At 39.8% G+C, this 19,686-nt stretch overlaps 1 protein-coding gene across 5 annotated transcripts in view; it reads right to left on the minus strand.

Annotated features, from left to right (window-relative positions):
* Positions 1 to 19,686, minus strand: part of si:ch211-161f7.2 (retinoic acid-induced protein 2) — a 59,034-nt gene that overhangs the window by 17,623 nt on the left and 21,725 nt on the right. Inside the window, exon 1 of one of the 5 annotated variants that reach the window (XM_052015097.1) lies at positions 16,512 to 16,637. The exons of the other annotated variants lie outside the window; for them this stretch is intronic. The gene's annotated coding sequence lies outside the window, so the exon portion shown is untranslated. Of the gene's footprint in view, positions 1 to 16,511; positions 16,638 to 19,686 lie in introns of those variants that run through there. 5 annotated transcript variants of the gene reach the window in all.

Here is a 19,686-nt window from a genome sequence, read left to right on the forward strand (position 1 = left end):
TACAGTACTATAATGTAAGGCAGATTGTTAAGCCCCTGATGGAGTATTGTGCCAAAATTTAGACACATTTAAAAAAAATATTTGCAAGGAGTTAACCCTGATATCTTTCAGGCTCTAACCAAAATATGCAGAGCCCATATGGGGTGCACTCCTGTGGCTCTGAAAGTCCAGAAATGATCCCAGGTCCCTGGAGCCATAAAATACAGAAGAGCCTGAGACAGTTCTCACTCCACACCAGCACGTTACCCTAATCCACATCGACAGTGCCCAATCTTGTTATTTTCCTAAGTGCCCAGTTACCACTTTCTTAATAGATACCAGCCATTTTCCTACTACTGATGTCAGGCTAACTAGTCTACAGTTCCCCAGTTTTGCCACCTTCAACGGTACTGGAATCTACATTATTTTGGTAGATGCACTGGTTGATATTTTACATCTCCAAAGCCACCTAATTCAAAACTCAAGGAAGTAGGTCATCACATCCTAGTGATTTATCACCTTTGTCCTTTTAATTTCTCCAATACTTTGACCCCTCACTCACTTGGACTTGCAGCTCTATTTCCCAAAGGGTTTCTGCATCTTCCTCCGTGAAAACAAAATATTTGTTTCATTTTTCTGCCTTCTTTATTCCCCACCATAATTCCAAAAGGGACCCATATTAACTTTGGCTTGATCTGTTCATTTTTACACATCTGTAGCATCTCCTATGGAGAATTTTTGTGTTTTCTTGTAGTTGACTTTCCATTTCCTCATCAATACCTTGGTCCTTCTGATATTTTCCCGCTGCAAGTTTTTCATTGTACCTGTGCATACATGTATTTGTGCATCCAACAATAAACTGACTTTAATTTTGGCAACTTTATACACTTTGTTTGTTCTAATTCTGTCCATCACTTCTCTTGATAACTACTGCTGGGCACACACACACAAGCTACAGGTTAATTCTTTAGATAGTATCCATTGCTTTTCATGTAATTTCCCATTCTACCATAGCCAGCTCATGCCTCATGTCTTCTTAATTTAGTAAATCTGAATAAAGCAAACTATGTTTAATTTTGTGTCAGTAATCTGTTTATATGATAGGAGGATTATCACAGTGCACAAATTCAAGATAATTGACAAAATAACCTGGCATCAGATGAACATTTATTTTTAATACAGGAAGCTGTAGCAATCTGAAGCACTCTGCCTGAAAAGTGATGCATGCAGATTTGATAACAGCAGTCAAATGATCGGATACATCAGCTTTGGAGATTTCTGGAGAAAGAGCAGGAAAAACAAAACTAACAGAGCCCAATGGACAAAACTGCCTTTTTCTGTGCTCTAAACACAATACAATAACATGTAACTCCATTGGTCTTTCAGAGCTAACACACTTACACGGGAGCAAATAGCCTCTGTGTTATATGATTCTATAGCATTTGTGGGAGAAAATTATTCCAACTCCTTCACATTTTCATTAAAACCAGTGTAAAGTTCCTACAGTTTAACCTCCAGTTATCCAATTGTGGTTGCAAGCACCAATGGAATCCCAATATACTTCTGCAAAGATAATCATGAGATAAAATGTTATACTGCGGTGTTGAAACTAGGCAAAACAGCATACACAAATCTTTAAAATCATTACTACAGATAAGGCAGTATCAGAAAGGACTTCCAAATCAAATGCTGTTTTTTTAATGTGGAAAAATTTACTTTGACCCTGGAGATTTGTGAAGGATCAGTAAATATTCATTATTATTATTTTATATTTTCCAAAATATAATTGCCTTCAAACAAGCAGAGAACTTATCCTCTGCATTGAAATTTTATTTTTGTGGCACAAAAGCTTTATCTGATACATTTAGTTTTAATGAAGATTTATAATTCAGTTACATTACACCCACAAGCAAAAATAATGCACTGCAAGCATCTGAGATTCACACATGTACCCGAACACTTGCAAGTGACTAGCTTCCAATCTGACAGCTCTCAGCTAATACCCACATTTGTTGCCCTTCCTCCTAATGCATGGCACAACAATGCCCACTTACCAGCCACCACCCGTAGATAATGCAGACATTCAGATTGTTGTTCGAGTGCCAGACATGCTGTATATAGCAAATTAAAGTGAAGACCACTGATACTGCGTTAGTTGGCATAATTAAAAACTTTAGAAACTATCCAGTAGAAAGTCCTGGTCAGAATGGCCAGCTTGTTGCAATGAGAATGTAATGATCAATGCACCTGATCTCCCAAATCCAACATACAAGTCCAAAGACATTCCATAATGCAGTAAGGGGCCAGATGCACCACATCCAGGGACTTAACTTCATGCCAGTCCCCACTAGTGGATCTAGCTCTGCCTTATGTGGGTCACCAACCTGCACTGGAAAGCTTAGTGAGGGCAAGTCTTCTTTTCCCCCCAAAACAAAACTTTAAATATTAATGTTACAATTGACACAAGTTGCCTGTGGGCTTAAAATGAATTTATATTTAAGTAACAAATTTTAATTGAAACATTTTTCAACTGTCTCTTGACAGAGATATTTAGAAACCACAGAAAAAGCCTTTGACATCACCAGAGGTCAGGCATTCTTCAGGGCAGACTGCAGGCAAGGAATTAGTTTCTGCTACCTGCAACTTATTCATCACCCAAGGGCTGATCTGATTACGAAACAGCCAAAGGAGTTGGGAGCCTACAAAAGACAAAACAAAAACGACAACAGGCATCCCACAAGAGGTGAACATGGTGGTGCTGGTGGGGCTCTGCAATCCAGGTCAATACATACTTATTTCAAAATCCTTGAGACTTATACAGGGCTCTGATCTGCCCCTTTAAGTTTGCTTCTGCCATTAAATAGCTCCTTCATCCACATCTTCAGCATTTAAACCAAATTAAATAGTGAAGTTTTTAGTTTTGGTGGACAGGTGCAGATTGCTCCCAGATAGTACTCAGTCCTTGCAGGCTCCAGTCTCACAATTAATGTAAAACACAAACTAGAAAGTGACAAGTGGTGTTGTTTGCTCTGAATTTTTTTTTATATACAAAATAAACTTTATTCATAATAAAAGACAAACCATATACAATTACAAAACAGTGCAAACCTTTACATTCTTGTACAGATTATTCATTAGTGTTACCTTTTTATATAGAAAACAGCACCGATGCCACACGTGTGGCTCCCTGGAAGCTACCCGGTCCTGTATTTACAAGTTTTAGGGGATTTCTCGCTTGTCCCCGCCCCTCCCTCTCCAGTGGCCGAAGAACCCTAAACTGTAGTCCTTCCCCACCGAGCCTTTGCGCTGGCTGTGCCCAGCTTCAGTGCATCCCTCAGCACGTACTCCTGCAGCCTGGAATGTGCCAGCCGGCAGCATTCCCCTACGGACATCTTGCAGTGCTGGAAGACCAACAAGTTTCGGGCAGACCAAAGAGTGTCTTTCACCGAGTTGATGACCTTCCAGCAGCAGTTGATGTCCATCTCTGTGTGTGTCCCCGAGAACAGCCCATAGATCAGAGAATCCTCTGTTACGCTGCTGCTGGGGATGAACCGTGACAAGGACCCTTGCACCTTTTGCCACACCCTCCTCGCAAACCTACAGCCCGCAAAGAGGTGGGTGACTGTCTCGTCCCCCGCGCAGTCCTCCTGGGGGCAGCGCGTGCTGGGAGTGAGGTTCCAACCATACAAGGATCTAACTGGGAGGGCCCATCTCACCGCCAGCCAAGCGAGGTCTTGGTGCTTGTTGGTGAGTTCTGGCGATGAGACATTCTACCAGATGGTCTGGACAGTCTGCTCAGGGAACCACCCCACAGTATCCATTGAGTCCTTCTCCTGCAGTGCCTGCAGGATGTTCCATACTACCATTGCCTGATGGACTTGTGGTCAAAGGTATTGGTCTGGAAGGACATTTCCACAAAGGACAGGTAGCGCGGCAGCGTCCAGCTGACTGGGACGCCGTGTGGCCATGAGGCCAGGCTTATCCTTCACAACAGCAGGGACAGGTAGAACCCTGGTACGTAGTGACACTTGGTGCCCACATACTTGGGTTCCACGCACAGCCTGATGCAGCCACAGACAAAGGTGGTCATCAGGAGGAGGGCGACATTGGGGACGCCTTTACCCCCATTATCCAGGGACTTGTGCATGGTGGCCCGTCGGACCCGCTCCATCTTGGATCCCCAGATGAACTGGAAGACGGCGCGGGTGATTCCCAAGCCAGAGGAGCGAGGAACAGGCCACACCTGCGCCAAGTACAGCAGCCCTGAGAGCGCCTCACACCTGATGACCAAGTTCTTCCCAGTTATAGACAGGGAGCGCCGTTCTCACAGTCCCAGTCTCCGCTTCACCTTCCTAATCCACTCCCGCCAATTTTTGTTGCACGCCCAGCCCCTCCGAACCAGATCCCCAGCACCTTCAGATAGTCAGGCCTGATGGTGAAGGGGACGATGGATCGGTCAGGCCAGTTGCTGAAGAGCATGGCCTCGCTCTTCACGCGATTGACTCTGGTCCCTGATGCCAACTCAAACTGGTCACAGATGCTGATCAATCTGCGAACTGACCTCGGGTCCAAGCAGAAGACGGCGACATCGTCCATGTACAGGGAGGTTTTCACCTGGGTGACCTCACTGCCTGGCAACGTCACCCCTCTGATGCTCTCGTCCTTCCTGATGGACTTGGCAAAGGGTTCTATACAGCACACGAACAAGACAGGGGAGAGAGGCCAGCCCTGCTTGACTCCAGACTTGATGGGGAAGCTGCCTGTTTCCCACCCATTGATTTGGACTGTGCTACAGACACTCTGAATTGCTAATTTGCAGTAGTTATATTATTAAAGAACCTCAGTCATAATTCCAAATCACACGGCATACAAAAGTCAACACTAGTTGCGACACTGATGGAAACCCAATCATTTTCATGTGCCAGTGCCACTCCTGAAGAAATACTAGCCTGCCTCTGTTGGGCCTAAAGCAATGCATTGTCATCCACTAGCTTCTCTCATGCCTTTTAGTTTTGAAAGGATTGCATTCTCAATTCCCACGAAATGTCTTTATCCTAATTGCTTAACAATGCCAGGAGCTTTTCCTCAATGTATTGAATATGTTAAAACAGATTTTAATGTAGTGGCTCAGTTTAATAAGAAGGAATTCCATTCCAAATGATTACTGTGTTCTTTGAGGCAGTTTGAGATATAGATCTTCAACATGCTTTTAAAAATGTGGAATGCATGTTAAAACTGTGTTTCTTTCCCAGTATTGTTAAAGTAAGCTAACACTAGCACACAGATTTAAGAATAATGTATTCTTTGAGTTGAACATATTACACCAGCACACAATTAAGATCTAGATCAAAATAAATTTGGCAATATGACAGAAGGCACATGGAAGCCAAGAAGGTATAATAACCCCTCCCTTGATTCAGATGTGCAAGAGCTTTGATGAACATATGTAGAAAGACCCAGTTTGCTAGTTATAGATCCTTCACATTATTATGGATCACATGAAAAAAGAAACAGGCAAGTGCCATCTACGAGTCATAAGGGAAAATCTAGTCTAAACAGAGTCCACTGAATGTCTGGTAAGCAGTAATATGAGAGGCCAACATGGTGTCCACAATTCACTACATGTGGATTAATGCATGGAGGCTAATGTTAAAGTAAGCAATAGGGATCATCAATGATGTCATGCTCCTATATATAAATATGACCAACCAGGATTTTAACACTACTATATATGGGTACAAGTGCCAGTCATTTCACATTGGTAGAAATTATTCACGTTTAGTGGAATTCTCATGCACGGAGCATCATTAATTTGAATGAAGCCAGTATTTTGCTATGGGTAAAGCACAGATAATAAGAAGATAATAAGAATAGTTCTGGGCTATTACAACATTACTAAAAATAGCAACTGAGAAATATTGCCAACACACTTATACACATTACAACTTGGGTGCTTCAACCAGTTTTGATTGTGATAACAGTTCAAAAGAGAAGAAAACCCATAAACAGTGTGCCTTCATTTTATTGGCACATGACTTGAGAGGATATTCAGAATAAATGACAAGGAGTTGTATCAATGCTGCAGTTAGATTATTAATCATGATTCCCCTCCATCCATCCATGCCCTACCCCACTTCTTGGAGTAACTCTGGCTCCCAGATGGAACTCAATTAGAAAATAATTTGGGAACAGCAACCAATTTGTTATTGCCACATGAGGCATTATTTGGATTATGGAGGCAATCAACATCCACTGGTAAGAAGACTTTGAACACCTTCTCAACTGCAACTGTCCTAAAGTGAGCATCCTCGACTCATCCTACAGGAGCTTATTCAGTCCAGTCTTGCTGCCACTCCCAACTCAGAAAGTAGTGATGGCCATATTTCAACTCAAAAATAACAAGGCCTTCAGAGCAGAATGCAGCTCTGCTAAAGTCCCAAAGCTCGGTGGTGAAGAGCTTTAGTCACAAGTCCACAATCTCAGCCCCCATCTGGGAAGAGGAGGATAAACTAGGGGACCTCAGAGATACCCCAATTATAATCATCTTCATGGAAGATCTGACTGTGATAACTACAGAGGGCAAGTCACTATGGGGTCATCCTTAACCACCTCCTCCCAGTGACCAAGTTCCCTGAATCAGTGTGGATTCCATCCATCAAGAGGCACAGTGGACATGATCTTCACCAAATGATAAACTACAAGAGAATGGAGGGAGAAGATCAGTCACGAAACACAGACTTCTTTGACTTCACAAAAGCCTTTGACTCCATCAACGAAGAGAAACTGTGGAATATCCTCTTCAAAATTTAGATGCCCATTAGAAATTTGTTTCCATCTTACATTTGCTCCACAATGGCTTGCAAGCCATAATACCCATCAATCATAGTGAAAACTGGTGTCAAACAAGGTTGCAACATTACCCCAATACTTTTCTCAATCTTTCTTGCCACAATGTTGCATCTCAAATCTAATAAACTTTACAAGGAAGTGGAGTAATCATCAGAACTAATGGGAAACTTAATCTATAACGACTACACTTCAGAACGAAGCACACCTGAACATGAGAACTTGAGCGGCAGTATGTAAATGAAGTTTGTGTTCACACATCCTCAGAAGCCAAGCTCTAAGACTTCAGAGGGTCATTCATTGAAACACAAGAGGATACATTCAATATCTGCAAGACAAAAAGGTCCTCCACCAACATGCTTCTGCTGCACCACAAAGCTCTCCAACATTAAAGGTTCATAGCAAGACTCCGGAAAACATTGACTACTTTCCATAACTCAGGACCCACCTCTTGATGGAGGCAGACATTATGGATGAAATTCACTACCATCATCCTTCACCCCAAGGGACTGCCTATGAACAAAAATTACATTCACTCAAATATCTTGTGTTTGTTTAAAATTTAAATTACAAACAAATCACAGCAATTACATCCAAGAATATATTTCTTGTCAATTGCAGTCGTGCAATACTGTTTGATGAGGAAACCTCGCCATTTTCAGAGAGCAAAGGAGGTGAGCAATGCGTTGCACAGTTTTATGCAAAAACATAAGAGGAGCGGAATTGGCCAATCACCCCACTCTCCAATTTCCCCACTCTCCCCCCATACCCTTTGGTTTTGTAATTTTGAGATCCATAATATGACAATCAGGACTGTCTCAGTCACCAAACGCAACAAATCAGTCTTACTGTTGCCCATCTCCAAATTATTCCCAGGTGGTGACGAGACAGCCTGCCTATAAATGCAGATGGCCCTGATCTCAGGAAATTGGCTGGGATCAAGGGTGGTACATAAAACTCTTTAGTGCAAAAAGGTTTCCAGGGCTTCATATAAATGGAAAATCCTGCCACTGTGTCTCAGCCAGTGCTTGGAGTATTTCAATGTGGAAGTTAGGACCATGGAGAGAATACAGTGGAGGCTTAACAAGAGGCTTTAGACAAAGGAAAATGGATCTTCTTTTTCTACAAGAACAAAAGAGGTGATCCAGTAGAGATGGGCAAAGTGCTGCAGGGTTTTTAAGGCAAATAGGGAATTGTTATTTCCACTACTTGTCCTGCCTCTAATTCAGCACTGCTTCTAGATTTAGGGAATGAAAGTAACTATTCTTACCTCCCTCCTGTTACAAAACTTTAAACATATCCCAAAAAAACATTTTAAACATTGGTTAGAAATATTTATTAACAACCATCTAAGAATAGTTTTTTTTAAATTACAGAAATAGATATGGTTACTTTGCAGTTCATTCCAATCACGTTTGAAATACCATTCTACTTGCATGTTACGAAGCAGCAACCAGTTAATGACAGCTGGAATCATTTGCACGAAAGCATCTAAACATATTCATTGTTTGCACCAGGATTAAGCCTGGAGTTACCATTTTGAGGTTCCATTGCTGATTCTGCAGGTCAAGTAACTTCTAGTATCTGTTCCAACAGAAAATACTAAAGCCCATGAAATTTAAGGAACATTGGCTGTGTTAATACAAAGTTGGCCAAGACACAGAAAACAAAGTAGTAGTTAATGACTGTTTTACAGACTTAAGGTATTGAGACCACTGCTCTATTTTGATATATATTAATAAAAGACAGATTTGGAAATATAGCTCATCATTTCATCGTTTCTGGGACACTTCGTGGGAATATTTTGTATTTTCCCCATTAAACATGCTAGACTGGTTTAGTTATAAGAATCCTTTTAACAATACCCATTTTAATGATCTCCCTGTCATTGAAAATTAACAATTAAATATGAGATCTCTTTCCTTGGGGGTTTGAATACTTTGGGATAAATTTTAACATCAATTTTTGTTTCTTACTTCTCCTTTGTCTTTTCTTTCTTTCATAATCCAGTCTCTTTCTTTCATTATTTCTGTACCAGTTGAAATTGATTTTTTGCCCCTAAATACATTTTTCTCCCCCCTCTTGATTTTGCAATTACTAAATTTTGAAGAAGTGAAACACTATTGCTTTCTCCTTTTACTCAAATATCAGGTGGCCTGTTCCCATGCTATACTCTTATCAGCTCATACTTTCAGCAATTTTGTGTGCTATCTTCTTTAAGTGGAAGAATACAGGGGCAAGTCTAACTACCACAGATCCCCCCCAAGATGTTATGCGATGGCACATTTTGGCCAATTATTTTGACACGTCAGTACAACATTGAATAAATGCTGCACTCTTAATGCTGCTGCATTTCAATCTGCAACCTTCGATCCCTTAGGTGAATGCAAAAGGAACATGCAAAACTATTTCAAGGACCAGTGGAGTTCTTCTGGCATCCTCTCCAATATTTATCTCTCAACTTACATCACTAAAAACAGAGTTGAATCGTGCTGTTTTTAGCAATGTTATTTGAGAGATAAATATTGAGACGTAGTAGGGCCTCAGCAACAAGAAGGCTTCAGCCAGTGTTCTGCTGAAGCCCCATCTGCAGAATGCCTGGACTGCCTTTGACAGAAGCAAAGCTGGGGGAGGGCAGAGCTTCGTCTCCTGTCAGAGCCTGTGAGGGTTTTCTTAAACGGTTTTTCAGATGTCTGTTTATCAAAAGATATTTAATTAAAACTACTACAAGTTTTAATCACAAAAAAATCATTTAAAATGATTAAGAGATCAAGAAATAATTAAAAACACGAAGTAAAAAAAATATTTGTCTTCAAGCCTGAAAATCTTTGAAATGAAGGAGACTCTGATCCTTTTGGGCTGTGGGATGGGAGAGGCAAAGTGGGGTGCAGCAATGGACCAGAGTGGCAGGCACACTGGTATCTAGGCCCAGCTTACCTTGTGCTAACAGCAATCCTGCGGGACATGCTTGGGGGGCAGCCAAGTGCTGGCAGTTTTCTTTAGAACTGCTGCCAGAGGCTGCACAAGTTGGTCCAGTCTACCACTGCTGTTGCACACTGCTTTCGCAAACTGCCTGCTATGCTTTCTGTATTACAAAGTAATTTAAATAGCTGCAAAATACATTGCAATGTTCCAAGACCAGGAAAGGCATGATATAAATTTAAGTTATTCCATTTCTAGGATTTGATAGGGCTCATTTTAAGAGAATGAAGTAGGGGCTGATCACACCGAAATGCTTGATCATCATGTAAAACTGTAAATGCACCACAGAAGGGTTTAATAAATATCGTACCTTAATAAACTTCTAGCATATACCAAAAAAAATCATGTTGAACCATATATGTAATAAAAGCTCTACTTACCAAAAACAGCAATGTTAAAAATTTCAATGAAAATACTATACAAAAGTTCAAGGATGAAGGAACAATATAATAAACAAAGTTGGAAATAAGTGAAGAAACTTCAATGACAAAGATTAACAAAAGTTTTCACAATTGTACAAGAACAGGAGTGGTGATGTCACTAAGAAAAGACAAGGGTAATATTACCATTGAAAGTAAAGACATGGCAAACTTAAAGAATTATTTAATGTCAGCCATTAAAAGGGATCAAGGACCACAAAATAGCACGGTTAACTCAAGCAAAAAAAGTATATTAGAAAAAGTAATGGTAATATATCTAACTCCCAGGACCAGATGGTTCCATCTTGGGGGTTTTAAATAAGTAAATGCTTTAGTCACAATCTTTCAAAGTTCTCAGTTCAGTGACTGACCATTGGATTTGAACAATAAAAATGAAACTCCACTTCATTCAGAAGGCAAGACAAAAGAAAATAAAAAGCAGAAAATTATGAATATATCATTGACAAGTTTTGGTAAGATAAGATAGTTGACATGTTTTGTTATCTATAGTTAAGGAATTAGAGAAATTTGAGTGGAATGACAAGAACCAATTTGGATGTGTCCAAAAAACCTTACTGAAATTTTTGGTTAAGAAACTAAAGTAGATGAAAGAATCTGTAGAACATCTTTTTATGGGCTTTAATAAGGTTATGCAAAAGGAGACCATGAACTAAAATTAAAACCTGTGCAATTAAAAGGCAAATGTTACCAAATAGGTCAAGTGGTAGATATAAGTATGAATAATGGGCATAAATTGGAAGGAAGTGATTGTGTCAGAAGTCTGGGGCTCAAATATTCATCATGTTACTTATGAACTTGAAGAACACATTATTCACATTTGTCAATGACAAGATGATGATGGCACAGTAAGTAAGAACGATGGTAGCACAACATTACCAAAATCTGTGCCTAGAAATTCATCCCCAATTGTTAAGTGCTAAACACATTGTACAGTAGCAGCAAATTGCACTCGCCTTTGAATACATCTTTGATGTCAAAACACTAATGCTACTCAAGGGTCTCAACCCAAAATGTCAAGTTCCATTTCCCTCCACAGACGCTGTCTGACCAGAGTTCCTCCCGCAATTTGTTTTTTGTTCCCGCATCTGTGGTCTCTTGTGTCTCCAGTGTCTTTATCATAACTGACTGGGATAAATCGATGGACATTGATACACAAGCTGAGTGGGTGACATAGTGAAATGTTAATTTCAATGCTGAGGAATGAGAAAGTATCTGGACCACAAAAAAGAAACCAGATTGTGAAAACAAAGAACAGTAGGAAGTCCAAAGGGATTTGGGGGATCCAAATAGAGGATAACAGGGTGTCATCCTTTATAACTGATGAACCAGAGAGAAAAAAAAGTGAGGAAGTATTTTGTGTAGCCTGCAATATAAAAGGAATATTTGACTGAGATTTTTATGGTTGTGAATAAATGTTCATCTCTTTTATCAATTTATCACTGATAGGGATATCTGTGACAAGGGGTTACAAATTGAACTCCCAGCTATGCCAGTCAGGATGGAGTTAGGAAATTAACTGTGGGACTCCTGCAAAAGAAAAACATATCCCACCTGAAGTAATAAAGTTTAAATCTAGGATTGACGCATTTCTTTGCTGGACAACTTTTCAAAAAAGTAAGACGAGAACCAGTCACAGTCAATTTTTACTTTTGTCCTTCCTAATCTTTGCCATCAAATAGTCTCTTTAAAGCACTGAAGAACTGGATTCAAGCAGTCACTAGGCTAAAATTACACTGAATTATATAGAACGATTTACTCATGTTTACAAATCTCTGAACACCATTGGAATAGGTAACTGCTTCAAAAGTCCCTAAACAGTGCAATAAGAAAAAACATATTTATCTTTCTATTTTTTGGTCCAAATTCTTGCATCAGAATCAAATCTGCCATTACATTACCCAAATCACTTAATCCATCAAGTCTCAAATTCCAGCTTGTAATCTTTTCATTTTGTTTTCAGTGAGTGCTATTAAGCTGTGGCTCTTTTCTGGAGTCCACAATGAGTAGCCTTAACCCCGTGTTTCCATATCTCTATTCCCTTCAATTTGATCTTTGAAACTAAAAAACAGTTAACCAGATTGTGCAGTTGTAACAGACTAGCTTATTTAACTGCTTTGCATGCTAGGAGTTTACAGGGTCAAAGGAAGCAGGAGGAGGAGGAGGATTCAAAAATTCTCAGCATTGATTTAACTGGAGTGGCTTCCACTCAGCTGCTCCATTAACTTATCACGTTAGACAGATCAGGCACAATGACAACTCTATTTCAGCTCCACCCCCTAAAGCCAATGACAAGTATACAATTTAAAGGCGTAACCTGCACAAAGAAATAGAAAACAAGTTGAGAGCAGTCACACCAAGGCTTGTCTCAGATACATGGATGCCCCTCTCTAGGACCAGCTTGTGCCTCCTCAAACACAAAGGTTCTGATATGCTGAGGAAACTACTGCTCTGGCACACACCTGTGTCATGATCCCTTCTCTTGCGTACAGTGACAACTAGATCACTAACAACCTGCTGCTTCTTGTGGCTCCTGTGGTTGTCCATCCCATTCTTTGTCCGGATCTCGCAAGTTTTAGAATTTCACTGGTAGGTAGTGTTCTTTATACTGTAACTCTACACTAGTACTGTGAGATCCAGTGCAGAATTACAGCATAAAGAACACTACCTAACGGCGAGATTCTAAAACTTGCCATAATCTTTTATTAAAAAGGCAAAACTCACATTAATCTAATAATTTACATCTCACCTTTAATAATCTGGTCAATTCAAGCTTAATGTAAAAAAATCCTGACAAAATTCAAAGCTACAGTAAACTTTACTTTTAAAAAAATAATATTGCTTTCCAAAGCTTACTTTTGCTTTGAATTTGCAGTTTTAAAAGTAGATTTTAAAAATTAGTGCTTTTAAAAGGGTGCAATATTAAGTCATAATTCCTAATTAATAGGAAGAAATTGCAATGGCAGCCAGTGTCTCAAATCATTATACATTAACTTGCATTCACTTTGAAACAGGATCCTCTGCTGAATGCATTTAACTTGTATTCTATAGCTCTGTACCAAAACCAGCTTTTAACACACATTCAAAATAGAACATGGAATTTTACTTCCTGCATGTTTCCTGTTGTGCTTGACAATTTTCTTGCACAAATAATCCCAATGTGATTCTGTTGTCCAGAGTTGCAAAATAATTTATTACACTATTTCAAATAATATTTCATTTTTAATGAAAGTTCTCTAAACATTGTATTCACCTGGCTACTGGCTTCAGACTGCTAGGAGGATAACAGCAGTTTCAGGTGCTCTCTTTCTCATATTAGGAAGGTCCTGATGATCAGCAGAGTGAACCACCTTTAATGTATCCCAATCCTAGATGCATTCTATTCACATGTACAAATACTGCCTGTTTTTATATAAAAAAATACATCCATCATCTGAACTTGAATGATAAATTATTGCCAATCACAGTTCTGCATTGTATATACAATGATTAAGGACTGGACGATTACAAGACCATCTTGATGCATTTTTCAGTCAGTGGAACAACATGATCTATTTGTATAGGTACGCAACTGCAGGGATCCCCTTGTGCCACTCAGTCCCTTATCTAACTTCACTGGCATAATTTGATACTTAAATATTAGCTGTTCACATATAAAGTTAAAATGTATATGCTAATAACAGTTCTGTGAACAGTATTAATTGCTCTCCCAAGCATTAAAAAATAGCTATCAACACTAATTAAAAATGTAATTTTTAAATCTTTGAAAATATATTACATCTGGTCAAGCATGTGCAAACATCAACATTTCTTCCAATTCCAAAATCCTTAGCTCAAATTTTAACTCGTGGGAGTAACAAAAGCGTGATCAGCTTCAAGTTTCTAGGTGTCAACATCTCAGAGGATCTATCTTGGGTCCAACACATTGATGCAATTATGAAGGCAGCACACCAGCATCTCTACTTCATTAGGAGTTTATGGGGATTTGGTACGTCACCAAAGACTCTTGCAGATTTCTATAGATGTACGGTGGAGAGCATTACAGCTTCTTCCTTTTTGCCATCAGATTTCTGAATGGTGCACGAACACTACCTTATTATTCCTCTTTCGCACTATTTTTTGTAACTGATAGTAATTTTTATGTTTTTGTCTAGCACTGTACTGCTGCTGCAAAACAACAAATTTCACAACATACATCAGTGTTAATAAAACTGATTATACGGATTCTAGTATGGAGGCTCCAATGAACAGGACCGCCCCATCAAGGACATCTTCAAGAGACGGTGCCTCACGGCGGCAGCATCCATCATTAAGGACCCTCACCACCCAGGATGTGCCTTCTTCGTGTTACTACCATCAGGAAGGTGGTACAGGAGCCTGAAAACCCACACTCAACATTCTAGGAACCAGCTTCTTCCCCTCCGCCATCAGATTTCTGAACGGTCCATGAACACTACCTCAATATTCCTCTTTTGAACTATTTATTTTTGTAACTTATAATTTTTAATGTCTTGCACTGTACTGCTGCCATAATAAACCTGGTGCTGATTCAAATTAGTATGTAATATTTTATGGTTTCTGGTGAAGTCATGCTTGTACTGCCTCTTTCAAAGAGCGATCAGATCCAATCTCCTGCCCTTCCTTCAGAAATTCTCTCTCTATCAACTGCTCATCTAATGCCCTTTGAAAGTTACTAGCGAAACTGTTTTCGCCGTCCTTTTATCTAGGAATAAATGGGTCTTTTTCTTGGTGGTGGATAGTTCTTGAGGGCAACTGCAGGGATCAGTGCTTGAAACCAGTATCAATATTGGTGAGGGAACCCAATGTTACATTTCTAAGTTTGCCAGTGACATGAAAACTGGTGGGACTGAACTGTGAGGAAGATGCAAAGGAGGCTTCAAGGAAATTTAGAAAAGTTGATTGAGCTGCTGAAAATAAGTGGCAGATGGAATAAAATGTGAATGAATGTGGTTATCCACTTTAGTACTCTGCCTTTCTTACTATTTAAATGACGGAAGACCAAGAAATATTGAGCTACAAAAAGGGATGTGGGTCACCTCGTACATCAGTCACTGAAAGCAAACTTAAAGATGCAGTAGTTAAGACAAAATGATATGTCAATCTTCAAAGCAAGAGGTTTTGACTAGAGGGGCAAGAATGTCTTACCACAATTATGCAGAGCCATGGCAAGTCCACACCTGGAGTATTGCGCAGTTTCCTTATAGGAGGAGGAATATACTTGCATTGGGGAAGTGCAGTAAAATTTCATCAGACAGATTCCTGAGATGGAAGGAATGTTGTACAATGAGAGATTGGGTTGACTTGGTCTGTATTCATGGGGAGCTGAAACATAACATTCTGAGAGGGCTGGATAGATTGAGTGTGAAAAGGACATTTCCCCTGGCTGGGGAATCTAAACTGAAGGGCAAGACATTAGGACTGAAAGGAGATTTTTCTTCCCCCGCCCACCCAGAACACAGTAAACCACAGAAGGCAGTTGAGGCCAAGTCATTGAATACACTTAAGGCAGAGATAAACTGATTTTTAGACACAAAGGCAAAGGACATGAGTAAGAGAGCAGAAATATGGTATTGAGACAGAATCAGCCATTGGATGGCAGAACAGGCTTGAAGGACCAAATGGCTTATTCCTCTTCCTGTTATCTATGTTGTTTCAATAGTTTAGTGACTCCATTACTGTTTACAATAATTGAATGTAAATTTTTCATTTAAAATTCAATGTCTACCAGTCATGATTATTAAAGTCTTAATCCTAAAGCAATTTAAGACATTTGGTAATACAAAAGCATCCCGCCAGAGTCCTAGATCTTAATCCTCTGCCAACCAATACAAAACATGCATTATTGATTGGGCCAAGTAGCTCCGGTCAAAGCCTGCGTTCCAAAGTGAAGCTGTGGTGATCAAATTCTCCCAGCCAAGTAATTCATGGACTTGTGCAAACTCATCTCAGCTCTGGAATCTGCGAGCACATCGATCAATCTGATCCAATGGCAAGGATTGATCATGCTGGGATTCCTCGCCTTAGTCTGGGGAACCAGCCTCTCAAAGTCTCTGCCAGTCCAATGGAGGAATTTATATTTTAATGCTGTTAAGTATTCCAAAGTTATGAACTCCAGAAGTTACTTAAAAGGATTCTTAATAGATTTTAAACCAATCTCAATATCAGATACTTTTAATAACCCATTACAAAGCTTCCTGGCTTCAACAGGAGGTGAAGCTCTACCCCATGCTCCAATTTCCATCAAACCTGTCTGGATGTTCTGGGATCTGGGGCTCAGCAGCATCCATCCCAAGGCCTTCTCACTGCCGAGACCTTACTACACATTACCAGAAGCCTCCCCATGCAGAGAGTCAACTTGTTCATATGCATCTGGTCCACATATCTGCAGGCAGACAAGGACCACAGGTAAGCAAGTAAAATCCAGCTGAATTCAGCCTATTGCATCAAGAACACCCTATACATTTCTAATGTGCATGCAAAACCCATTAAGAGCATCCTCATAGGTCCACATTCATCCAGAGCTACTCAACCTTGCAAGACCAGTGCCATGTTAGTAAATACCACTCCAGGGTTAGTCAAAAACATACACCACATCTCCCAAGTGAACTCAAATAATTAGCATTTTGATGACACAAGTTCTCATTTTTATGCTACAATTCTTTGATTTAAAATTTCAAGAGAACAGTTTATTGCTTCCTGTCCTGAAATGACCACTAAAACTTTAGGTCATCCTGAAGTGTTTAAAGCCAATGAAATAGTCGTCACTGTAGAAAGAGACAAGCAATATGCACAGCAAGCTCCCGAGCAACTGGATAATGTGCCTTTGCGATGTTGATTGAGGGAGAAATATTTGCTAGGGTATCTACTCCACTCTGATTTATCCCATTGCAACATGTGGATTGGCTAGCTGGTCTACACACTGCACAAGTTCCACTTTAAATTGTCCATGAGGCCAGACTGATGAGCATCTGTATCACTTGCTCCACCAATGCAAAGCAATGACCACATCTTAACACAATTATTTGTCAGAGAACTTATTAAAAAGGTCTGTTCAATATTGCAGAATATCATTTCTATTTCTAAGAAAAACTAGTGATACCAGTACTGAAAATGTTGGTCATTCAAGAGGTGCATTAGTTGTTATGGGTGTAGTGAAGGACTATCAAACTAGGAGGTTGAATATCCAACAATGGCAGCCCATGAAATTGAATTCTATACATCTGGCAACTTGGAACTTAAAAAAAAATGACGATGAAACCTTCCAACTTATAAAGCCCAACCGTTTAATAAAATGTCCCTCAGGAAAGGGAACCAAGCACCTGGACCAAGTCTGCTTTGCATTTGATTGCTGTCTCATACCATAGATTCTTAATGACATCAGGGTAATTAGGGATGGACAGTGAAATGTTACCTGTCAAACAATGCCCATATCCCAATATTTAATAAGGTTCTGAAATTGTGCACGTACAGCCCAGATCCTTTAATTTCTGACACTTCCCAAAACCGCATGCATTTGTACTGTATTACTTTTGTTACTGGAGTCATTAAAATTTTTATAAGCATCATATGGAGCAACAACATTTTATTAAGCATCTGTAAAGAACATAATGATCAATGAACATATTTCATTTGTTGGCAGAAGCACACCAACAACTTCAAGTTTCCTTAAACCAAATACAGTATATTCAGTCATAATTTGTGCAATAGGACACAAACATGGGGTGTTCTGTATGCAATTAAATTCATAATTATCAGGTTAATAGATTGCATGCAGAACACCTCAAGTCCAACACAGCATGAGCCTGTAATGATAACAAAAGAGCAGGAATTTATTTTGGTCAAATTGCAGTCAAATGCATTTGACTGCATATTCAAATATAGTTTCTAAATAGTAACTGTAAACAATTTAATACACCCGCAGACATCTTGCACAAGCTTCATTTGATACCCATCTGTAGCCGATGAAATACTTTATTATTAATTATATTGTAGTATAAACTAATGCACGGGTGAATTAAAGTTCAGATCGAAAAGGTTAAGTTGTAGGATCCTTTTAATAATATTTATCATACAAGTAATAATTTTGTTCTAATCCTATTATCTTAAATTGGAATGAATATATGAACACTCACAACACATGAACTTATTCAGTTTCAGATCATGTTACATTAAAATTAGATAATATGTAGAAACATTTTAAAATACTACCTTATCACGTTTTATTTAGGCATGGTAGTGTAGCGGTTAGCGCAACCCTATTACAGCGCCAGCAGCCCAGGTTCAATTCCCGCCGCTGTCTGTAAGGAGTTTATAAGTTCTCCCTGTGTCTGCGTGGGTTTCCACCGGGCGCTCCAGTTTCCTCACACATTCCAAAGACGTACAGGTTAGGAACTTGTGGACATGCTATGTTGGCGCTGGAAGTGTGGCGACACTTGTGGGCTGCCCCCAGAACACTCTACGTAAAAGATGCATTTCACTGTGTGTTTTGATGTACATGTGACTAATAAAGAGATCTTATCTTAAAGTGAAAGAAAATAAACTGAATACTGACAATATTAAGGATGGAGCTGCTAGATGGATTTGTTGGAAATGGAAAAGCTGTACAGGATTTAACAAGGTATATTACACCAGCAAATACAATTCAAAACAACTTCTTTCCCTGTAAGATACTTAGAGATATCCTGAAGATATGTAAAGCACTACTGAAATGCCTAAATTCCCTTAATGGAACAGTACAGCACTAGACAGGACATTCAGCCCATGATGTTGTGCCAATCTTGATGCCAATTTATACTAAACATCTTCCTCCTGTGTATCATCTATATCCCTCCATTCCCTTCATATTTGTGTGTTTATCTTAAAGCCTCATGAACACCACCAAACTGCCTGCTTCCACTTACTACCCCTGGTAACCCAGGGAGCTGAGAGTGAGAGTGGGAACTTGTTAAAAAAAAAAAGGCAAGTCTCATTTATTGGCTAATTGGAGGGTACTTTAACCTCCTGGGGGGTGGAGGGGAAGGCAAGCAGCCAGAGGTTGTGGTCCATATGTACCAATGACTCAGGCAGGAGTAGGGATGAGGTGTCCTGCAAAAGGGACTTTAGGGAGCTAGGTAGAAAGTTAAAAAGCAGGACTTCCAGGGTTGCAATCTCAAGATTACTACCCGTGCCACATGCTAGTGAGGTGAGAAATAGATACATAGCGCAGTTCAATACGTGGCGAAGGGGCTGGTGCAGGAAGGAGGACTTCAGATTTGTGGATCATTGGGCTTTCTTCCAGAGCAGGTGGGACCTGTACAAACAAGACTGTTTGCATCTGAACTGGTGGGGTATCAATATCCTTGCTGACAGGTTTGCTAGTGTTACTTGGGAGGGTTTAGACCAGAGTGGTGGGGGGATGGGAACCACAGCAGCAGGGCAACAG

The sequence above is a fragment of the Pristis pectinata genome, chromosome 4 (genome assembly GCF_009764475.1).
Source record: "Pristis pectinata isolate sPriPec2 chromosome 4, sPriPec2.1.pri, whole genome shotgun sequence".
In the NCBI taxonomy this organism is placed as follows: domain Eukaryota; kingdom Metazoa; phylum Chordata; class Chondrichthyes; order Rhinopristiformes; family Pristidae; genus Pristis; species Pristis pectinata.